Source organism: Epinephelus fuscoguttatus, linkage group LG21 (assembly GCF_011397635.1).
Source record: "Epinephelus fuscoguttatus linkage group LG21, E.fuscoguttatus.final_Chr_v1".
NCBI lineage: Eukaryota > Metazoa > Chordata > Actinopteri > Perciformes > Serranidae > Epinephelus > Epinephelus fuscoguttatus.
The window spans coordinates 15835253-15843670 of NC_064772.1; positions in this window are offsets into that span (position 1 = coordinate 15835253).

The following is an 8418-nucleotide window of genomic DNA, read 5'->3' on the forward strand; positions in this document are numbered from 1 at the left end:
CACTGTGCTACATTACAGAGATATACAAAACATACTAATTAACCTTAATCATTATAGCCTCCTGAGACCCAAACTTTTGTTTGGTATGCTTTTTTAATTTCTCCTAGCTATTTGGCATCAGTAGGACCCAATAAGTATAAAATACTAGAAGTTGTCAACAATAACTAAGTCCTAATATGCTCAAACAAGACGATAATAAAGTCCTCATGTCCTCAAACAAGTACTTCCCTGTTAACAGTAACCTAACTTCATCATGGAATCCCCCTGCAAGGAGAGAATAATAGTGGACATCAAGTCAACACAGGCCAAGCAGACACAAATTGTTAAACACCTTTTACCAGCCCATGCCATATCAGGGTGTGACACTGTAGTGTCGTACTATGGTTTGGGGAAAGGCTCTGTCATCAAAACCCTGAAAGCTGGTTACGATCTATCAGCTATTGGTAATGTGGATGCACCATTCCAGCAAGTCCTTGACCAAGCCACTGCCTTCAACTCAGCCTGTTATGGCATAACGGAGAGCACAGACATGACACACACGAGGCTACTTGTAGGGGAAAAAAGAATGGGGAAGGATATATGTCTTCACCATATCTAGCTGGTCTACCTCCGACAAAGGAAGCGTTCACTGAAAATGTAAAGAGGGCCCACTTCCAAGCGTACCTGTGGCTAAATCTCAAAAACAATCAGCCACCTGCAATGAACCCAGAGGAATTTGGATGGAAAAAGGACACATGTAACAGGGCACTGATCCCAATCCACCTACCAGAAGATGTCAAACTTGTTCCAGACTACATCCTGAAGATGATCCGGTGTGGCTGCAAGAGTGAAGATCCTTGTAACTCCAAGAAATGCAGCTGTAAAGTGCATGGTTTGCCATGCACAATGTTCTGTACATGTTTCAGAGTAGGATGCTGAAGACTCTAATATGTAACACATCTGCGAGATTAGTTCTTTACACCACTGAGTGTGTACTATCAAAGTTATGTTAGTTATGTGTTTTTCCATACTGTTTTAGTAGTGTGGGTGCATACACACTGGGTGAGGATGCACTTGTTTGATTTAGTTCGATAAATTTTGTGGGGGGAAGAGCTGCGCCCCTTTTCCTGTTCCTCATGTTTTGTTGCCATTATCAATAAATGATCCAACACAATGCAAATTTGAGTTGTGTCGTAGCTAATGACTCCTGCTACAAAAGTTGTTTTACAGGCCTGGCTTGAAAGGGTTAATCATTTGGAATGCAATACTATTTCCATCACCCCTTGTATGAAAATACATTAAAGAATGTAAATTTGATGCATTTAATTTATGTATTCAGCATAAAATCTCATAAGTCTATTTTTGTGTGATTTGGGGCATGAAGGGGTTGATATCTGAAAATGCCCAAGGGATATCACCGAGCACCCTCTTGTATTTTGAAGAGGTACACCCAAGCTACAAGAAACAGCACAGAAAAAAATTGCACCCGACAAAACAAGGTTCACCTAAAAATCGGGCTATGGCTCCCGGACTAGGAGGGCAAGATGTAAAATTCACTCCATTTTATATACAAAGCTAGGGGTGGAGAGAGAGAGACAGGGGGACAAAGGGGTCTATGCCATGCCCCTCTTTTTCTAATGAGAACTGAATGTTCCTGAACCAGATGAACTGCTTGAATCCCCCCGAAACTACGCAACCCTGTAACCATGCAGGGTTCTTGCGACTTAAGCATGATCTTTGGAGGGTGACATGATGGACAAAGGGACTGTCTTGAAAGGGTTAGCTACTGGTGCTGATATGCAGAGGAAAGTGCTCCAGGAGCTTTACTCATCTGTGATAATCATCAGTCATTTTCATCACCCAAGAGATGTGAAGAGCATGCATGAGCTTGATGTAAAGGGTGTCATAATTACAGACCAGGAAGGATGTAGCCTGACAAGTGCAAAAGTCTTTTACTCACTTTACCAAATCCATTGAAATCAGAGCAGGCATACTATCCTGTACATTTTATCCAACCATGCAACAGCCGTTTAGGGAGAGGAGTGATAATGTAACAGAGAGGGGTTTTTTTTCTTCTTCTTTCTTTTATATTACAAAAAGGCCCTTATTGACTCCCTCTACTTCCCACGCTCTGTGCATGGAGTAAAGTACAATATGTACTATGTTGCATCCAAGTTCCTATCCAGGCTGCACACAGCAGACTATGTGTAGGAGCTTTATTATATGTGCTGAAACCAAGAAACCAACCAGATGCAGGTCACTTTTTGGACAGTGGTGGAGGAAGCACTCACATCTTTTACTCAAGTAAAAATAGACACGCCACAGTCTAAAGATACTGGTACAAGTAAAAGTCCTGAATTGAAAACTTACTTCTGTCATGATCCTGTTTTTTCTGTTAAGTTTTGTTACCCATTTCATGTTCATGTTTTGTGTCTTGTCTTGTACTTCCTGTTTTATTTTGAAGTCTTCACCTGCCTCTCCTTGTCTCCGTAAGTTTTACTTCCTGTCTGGCGCTGTCACACCTGCTCCCTGATTATTCCTCCCCAGCTGTGTCTCATCAACCCCCATTACCTCATGTATTTAACCCTCATGTCTTCCCCTGTCTCGTTGCCAGTTCGTCGTACTTCACAGTCCTCGTCCCAGCACTCTATCTTGTCTCGCCTTGCCGGTAATAACAGTTTTGTCTTTTGATCTAGTCTTTGCCTCACGATTTGGATACGTTTGCCAGTTCTGATTGATATTCTGTGTCCCGAACCCTGCCTGTCTTTTTGAATAAACCTCGTTCTTGTCTAACCGGAAAAGAATCGAGCCTTTGTGTCCTTTCCGAGCCACGTTCATGACAACTTCAGTGAAAATACAAAAATATTATCAGCAAAATGTGCTTCAAGTATCAAAGTATCCCACATAAGCCTGACATCTATTTACCGGGAACTAACCTTGCAAAGCACTATCCAGCGATCCTCCATCTGACACACTGTGAGCATGGACACTGACACATTTGTCAACAGCCACAGAGATGTAAATGAGGTGGACTTGGCAGGGATGGAGGGCCGCTGTCAGAGGGTGCCACAGCAAGTGAAAACACCATAGGTTCGGTGATTTGGTTGCATTAGAGGGAAAAAATTATACTTGGTTGCATTTTAGTTTTGTTTCCTGTTCACACTGACATTTCACCAACAAACCAAGAGCAATAAAAATGAACCGACTGACAGGTAACTTGTTAACTGGACAGTTTGGGCCTTTGTCATCCTGCATCATCAGGACCCACGTGTGGAAATCAAATTCCAGTGACTGACCGACGTTTATGCAGCAGCACTTTAATGCTTCTTAAGTGTTTCTATTTATATTCTTTGGTTTCACAAAGAGCTCATAGAGAAATATCTGACTGCAAGCATTTTAGGAGGCTATTATTAGACTGCATATCAATTGCATGTTATGAATAATGACTAACACAGAGACGGGATGGAAAGAAGGGGTATGGTACAGTAATGACTCGGGGCTTAATACTGTGGGATCACTATCACGTGCTTTTTAACGGACAGACAAAGTACACAGAGTCAGATACAATGATGGCAGTCTTAACAGCTTTTTAACCAGGGGAAGTACCCACACTGATATACATATGTGTTACCATGGTTACATGTATGCATTAGCATACATACTGTAGGTTATAGGATATACATGGCCTTTATCAGGATCAATTATGGGATCACGGACAGACTTCACAATCAGCAGTTGGACTGATCACTGGTTTAGCTGTTGAAATCCTGCTAAAATCACATATTGTATCTGCCATCATAAAATCCTGTGGTTGGTTCGTTTGCTTACACCACAAACAAACTGTACCAGAATCCGTTTGAAAGCAACCTTCCCATGTAATAAATCTACCATTTTGTTTTGTTTTCACAGTAATTAGTATCTAGTTCCTAAAATGTTGAGGCAGAGGGTAGTTGCTCGAGCTCTAATTATGGGTGAAAGGCTGTCAGTAAATAGTTTGTTGGGTACAGGGAAACAGAGATCTGTGTGGGTACATGAAACCCTAAAAAAGAGGGTGGATCACAGGGAGTACCACCAGCATGGTCCAGGAGCTTCGCCTCCATATTTTAGGATGGCTCAGGGGGAGTTTTACAACCTGCTATTGTTGGACTGTATAGCTCTGGGTATCCAGCAACTGCTACCACCAGTTTCTCCTCCATTGTTTACCAACTGTAAACTGCTGATGTCGCCACCACCACAGAAGGCCGGCTCTCAAATCATTCGACTGGTCAATGGGAAAAAAAGATGATGAAAAAAGAGATGACTTGGGGTGGTTTTTTTTCAACTTAAGTTCAGAGCACTCCAGCAAAACCACCAGGTGAAGTGTGTAGCAACCCAAAATAATAATAATAAAAAAAAAAAAACGCCGCTGAGTTCATCACAAGCAGAATCATGGCTTGAGTCGAGCTGAAACAGGCCACTTCACACCGCTGCAGCTTTTCTCTGCAACATTCTAAAACAGTTTTGTTTCATTGCAATGTTTGGTCTGAACTTGGCTTAACAGCAAGTCAATACAGCAAGTATTTTCTGAAAGTTACAAACACAACCTTAAAGTAAAAGAGCTGAGTAATTCCTGCCCGATTGCTTACATGTAGTTGCAAACCATTCTCATCCCAACTCCTCAAATATTGCAGCTTTGTTCGTGGACTTTTACGTCTACATGTGACGCGCTAGCTACCCTTACTGCATCTGTTGTTGACGTCCTGGGATGGCATGTCAATTTACGTTTGTTACATGCATTATGTCGTTTCAAATACACTTCTGTTTTCACAGAAAATGCGAATGTGAAAATGCACAAAGTCTTTTTTAAAATAAACTTACAACGTCAGTAAAACACCTCGTATTTACGTTTATTTACTTGTGCAACAAAAGCACAAGGTTGGGTTGAGAAAATAACATCATGGTTCAGCTCAGCGTTGACACAGGAAGCAAGCAGAGGGCTCCTGGGAGAAAGTCTGGGGTTTGTTGGACCCATTCACCTCCCCTTTCGCACACCTTATAGGTAACTGTCTGAGAGACAGTTTTTACAGAAATTTCATTAAAATGTTTCTTTTATATTTTTCAGTAAAAATTAATCAATAATTGAAGTCATACAGTCATTAAAATGTGTTAAAATGTAATAAATAAGTTGTTTAAAAAGGGTAACTTTAAGTGAAAAGTGGACTAAAATACACTACCTAAAAATTAATGATTGGTTAAGAATCCAATGCCTTTGAATGCAAGTTGATGTTGAATGTCACAGGCCAAATGAACAGAGTTTTGTGAAGGGCACACCTGATGCATCATGGGTCAGGAAACAATAGGCAGCAGAGAGAGAACATGCCTGCAGAGAAAAGAGCCAAGTGTGGCTGCAGAGGAACAAAGTGCCACGGCCTAAATTAACATTATTCTGCATGGTTCAAGAGGCGCACACGGTGATGTACCTTTAATTGTGTCATATTTGTGCATAATATTGTTGAGATGCCTTTATACCTTTGATATTTTCTGTTGCTGTGTTCACAGACTGGGATCTGTCTATCAACAAATGTTAGCATGGTACACTTAATTGTTTGGGCCTGTCTAATTATAGATACTTGCTAAAGAGACTAAAATGACTGACAGATGTATATTTTGACTCATTGGTTTTTATATGTTTTATTGTTGTAGTTTTCATGGTGTCTGATGGAAGAAAGGCAGCAATAAATCACAAAAAGACATCTGTATGATGCGTGGCCATTATTTATTGGACCGGTGCAGTTACAGGAATAAATACCAAAACATTTTTCTTCTTCTGTTTTTAATTACACAATGTTACACCTGGCATACAGGGACTTTAGGAGCAAAGAGGGAAGTCATTTATCACAGCAGAGAGGAGCTTAAAGTGAATCACAAGCATTAAAGGCAAACATATCAAACATACGTTTTAAATGTGGACATTTGTTGCTTTTGTATTTTTATTTTATAGTGAAACCTGGATGAGAAATCTTTAGTAAATGCGTGACATTTGGCACGTCAAAGCAATGTCACTGGATTGGAATTGGGCCAGATGGCTCCCGACCTTGTCCTTCGTGCTTCTTCCCAAATGTCTTCTGTCGTCTATTCAGTGTCTTAGGTTCGGCTGGCAGGTATATAGAAAATCACTGGAGATAGGCAGGATCTGGTGCAATCGAGTTTATTGTGTTCACAGGCAATAACACAGACAAACTCATGAGTCAGGCTCCGGAGCTCCACTGTTGTAAGTCATTTTTTGCAGTGCTCCGTCCTGGTTGTCCTCATTTCCTGAAACAAGAGAGTAAACATGTTAAGATATCTATTCAGACATCATTTATGTGCAGGAAGCAACACATGCACTGCACCAATTTTCCCCTGTAGACTGTCTATTGTTTTACCTTAATTTCTATCTTTCTAACACACACACACAGCAAGGTGCAGACCAGTGTAAGCTTCAATGCAAGTCCATCAAAGTTAAGACATAAGTCATCTTGAGTAGACCATGCTCTACTCATCTCACCAAACTGCTGTTTTGTTTTCTTTGAGGAAACAAAAAGGTTTAATTTATTAGTTAGTTAACATGTCCAGGAGAAAAAAAGATAGATAGGTAGAAAAACATCAAGAGGAGTTCCATAAAATGTAAAAGATCCAAGTTACATGTGGGATTTCTAAATTGGGGGTCTTTAAAGGAGCAGTCTGTAAGTTTTGAGAGATTTAGTGGTGTCTAGCAGTGAGGACTGCAGATGTCAACCAGCTAAAATTTCTCAGTATTTATTGTTCAGAACATTTTTATGAGGAGCCAATTATCCGCAGAGGTCCCTTCCTCTCCAAAACAAACACACCATGTGAGTTAAACTGGTAAAAACATTGAATAAAACTGTCTCATGGTGAAAAAATCTGTTTTTCTGACGTCACTTGTTACAGAGGGGCTTCGAACTACGGTGGCCAACACGAAAACATGAATGGCTCTACCTAGAGTCAGTGTTTGGTTTGTCCATTCTAGGCTACTGTAGAAACACGGCAGTGCAATATGGCAGCTCCGTAGACGAGGACCCGCTCCCTATGTAGATACAAATGGCTCATTCTAAAGTAACAAAGACATATTCCTTAAAAAAGAAAAAAAGATGCAGCATAACCAGAGATATCGTCTTCTTTATTCCTCGCGTCCTTCTTCCTTATCCAAGCATGGTGCCCACATTACCCACAATGCAACTCAAGTGCTGCCAGTTCAGTCTAAGTTTCAGGTGTGTTGTGCTTGGTTGTGCTAGTAGCAGCTAATGTAGACTTGAGTCAGTGGCATCAAGCAGACATGGTGAGCAAGCTACACGGGTCTGGTCTTTTCTATAACTCCACACACAGTTTTTTTTGTGTTAAAACTTGTAGTCCTCTGAAACAACCAATGCTGATTCAAGGGAAATCACTTAAGGCAATTTCGCAGACCTCTTGTAGAGCTACAAAAGGTTTTATACAATGTTTTTAAGAGTACAAGAAGCTGGAAACAAGCTCAGACACCATAGCCACAAACATTTGGTGAGAGAATAATAAGTTGTATGATGTGCTTTAATTAGGATGCACCAGTCCATAAGTGATTGTATTGGTGAAGTATTGGATATCAGGCTGACACTGAGCCATATAGATGGATCGGTTATCAATCATTGTAGGTGTTCTTTGATTTAATGCAACGTGTGATTGGCCCGCTGACGCAGTGGCTACAGTCATAGTCTGTGGTGTGGTGAAGTCAAGCGTGGTGTATTTGATGGAGCTGTTTGTACAGTTATTTGATAATTATTTTAACATTTTAAAAATCATTTGGATAAGATGGAGTGATGGTGGCATTTTACGCAGCTTCTTCAGTTCTTGTGACAGGTATCAAATTAGGTAGAAAAAATGAAGTGCTCTATTGGCATTGGTATCACTTAGACGTAGACCACATAGCTTAGGAAGCCAAGATCAAACTGATGTTGGGAGGTATTTCAAACTTACAACAGTGATATCAGATCAGAACTTGTTATTGGCCGATACCCAAAGCCCGGCATTGTATCAGTATTGGGACTGAAAAGATTTCATTTCTTATAAAAAGATAACTCATATGGGGCTTCATTTTGTATATCTCAAAAAGCTAAAAGCTGAAAAGCTCCAGTGTTTTACACAGAAACCCCAGACAGCCAACAACAACACAGGACATGAACAATACCTGCTTGAGTCTCGGTTTCTGGATACAGTGCACATAAGGACTGGGAGGGGCCTCTATCTCATCTCCTGCTGTTTTGTAGCAAACTGCGCAGTCCATAAGTGGCTGTGAAGTCATTAAAAACATTTTAAGAAAGCATGGCAATGCTGTATGTAACCCACTTGGAAAGGTAAGTAACACTAGACCAGGATACTCTAGATTCGATAGAGGGAGTGATGAAGAATGAGATGGAACACCGACTG